Here is a 2,471-nt window from a genome sequence, read left to right as displayed (position 1 = left end):
TGCAAAGATGGGCTATGATATGGCTGCCAATATAGCAGGCCTCAAGCTGTTTGTAATCAAGGTGAAGTGAACACTGTGAACACTTTTCATATATGTGAACTGTGTATATCATCTAATCCTTTCAGAGAACCCATGATCAGTTGAGCTAAAAATGACATTCTTGGTCATTTCTCTGCTTAACAACTGCAAGGGCAGGTGTCATTTTTCACGCTCTCGCAGCTACCTGTTCGAAGCGAGATGAGAAAGCCACACCACACAGGGTCTCCCAGCATGACCCCCCCAGTGGTCCGATGCTGTTGACACGTGGCAAAGTGTACGAGGAGCACTGGGTGCGAAGCAGCTAATTGGCACAAATGCCTGACAGAGTCGCCCCCGCCAGCATGTACGCATGTGGAAGAAGGGGCAGCAGCGCAGTCTGCAGCAAGAGCCAGCCAGCAGGATTGTGCTGTTACGTTAACAGGTCTGCACGTCACGGCGTGCGAATCTTAAGCTTAATGATGCCGCTGTTTCCTGCTTGCACTCCACTCCAACACCCTGCACGAGCACAGCAAATGAGACGTCGGATCGGAAGTAAGACTCGCATGCGGGAACACTTTCATTTCCCGAAACAAGTTAACGAAAGAAATACACTCTAGAGCTTGTAGAAATGTCATTATGACTTTAACTCCATGGTGTTTGTTGCTGTTGTGAGGACGGAGTGTTCTGATTAAAAAAAGAACAGCTGGGAACTCTGAAATTCAGCACAAGAGAAACATTGGCCCCTCTCTCTCTTCTATTTCTCGTCTTCATAACCCACTGATTGTTGCCCTATACGCCAGCGTGGCAAACTTATTTCCTTCATTTCAGAATGGCACAACCTGGCACAATTCTAATAAGTTGTGTGTGCTTGTGTGTCTGTGTGTGTGTGAGTGCATATGTGTGCGGGTGTGTGCACTGAATTACACACATATTGAAACTATGGCTGCTTAAGGACCACACGGGCTTAGTCACGTTTCTCATATATTGCTGAATCCAGTCCACAAGTCAGAGTAATACCTCTGCATACAGTAATGAAGGAATGAGCTTAGCAGTCTGAGAGATGATTGAATTAGAATGGGTAGTTCCCTCTCCCTTATCGTTCCCCTCTTTCTTTTACCCACCTCTCTCTCAATCTCTCTTTTACTGCTAGGGGCCTCCTGTGAAATGCAATGTGTGCTGGGTAATTCCATAGACATAGTAGATGATAGTGTCCTGCGGAATTGCAGGTGTATGAATCATGTGGCTCATGCAGGCAGGTGGGTATAAACTGCTCAATCAAATGAATTCGTCACTCTCCAGTGACGTCAAACTCATATTAGATTGCTACTCCTGGAGAAGAGTCATGGTGTTGAGTCTTCCTCACATTTACCTATGCTCTCAGTCACGACGTTATGACGTTATGACGTTTCATCCTTTGCACACATGGATAGGTCCATTATGGAAATAATGTACGTACATTTCACTAGGAGATTACGGAATTAGATTTACACCACAATATGGTACCTTAAACAAAGGTGACGTTTCATCCTTTGCACACATGGATAGAATTAGATTTACACCACAAGATGGTACCTTAAACAAAGGTACAGATGACGTTTCATCCTTTGCACACATGGATAGGTCCATTATGGAAATAATGTACATTTCACTAGGAGATTACGGAATTAGATTTACACCACAAGATGGTACCTTAAACAAAGGTACAGATGACGTTTCATCCTTTGCACACATGATTAGGTCCATTATGGAAATAATGTACATTTCACTAGGAGATTACGGAATTAGATTTACACCACAAGATAGTACCTTAAACAAAGGTACAGATATGTCTTGATAAAGCTAATGATCTATAGTGGCGAAGGATATGGGCTAGAAAGCTGTAGTCAGTAAGTCATGGGTTTGATTCCTGGCTGCCACCTTTATGTGTCTGAGAAGGGCACTTAAGTCAGAGTAGCTCCAGGTGGACTGTCCCTGCAATTGGTCTCTCTAGGACGCTTTGGATAATAGCATTGGCTAAATGTGCAAATAATTGAGATTAATAGTAATTAATTTGTTTTAGGGCCGAAGGATAGCAACAGGCAAAGATAATCTCCAAGGAGATGTCTTTCGGCTCGCCATCAGGCCGTCAAGAACTGAATTTGTCAATCAGTGTGGCAGTTAACGGCCGTGTCCAAAAGTCAAGGGCACACATTGGATAGTACCGCTCTTTCCAGTAGCGTCTCAGTTAGCTTGCTCCTCAGTATGCGTCCCTACATTTGGACAGCACAAACTAGTTGGCGTCACCTGACTCGGGGAGGGGGGTGTGTTGCTTGACGATTTGCATGACGTGTGGAGCTTGACCTGCGCTGCGCAATGGATTATGGGATACCTGAGGCCAAAAAAAGATGCATTGATGCACGCTTGGAAATCACGCCAAACGAAGTACCCATCTAGTGAGAGCGCTTAACTTTCGG

This window comes from Sardina pilchardus, chromosome 2 (genome assembly GCF_963854185.1).
Source record: "Sardina pilchardus chromosome 2, fSarPil1.1, whole genome shotgun sequence".
In the NCBI taxonomy this organism is placed as follows: Eukaryota; Metazoa; Chordata; class Actinopteri; order Clupeiformes; family Clupeidae; genus Sardina; species Sardina pilchardus.
This window is presented reverse-complemented; position numbering follows the sequence as displayed.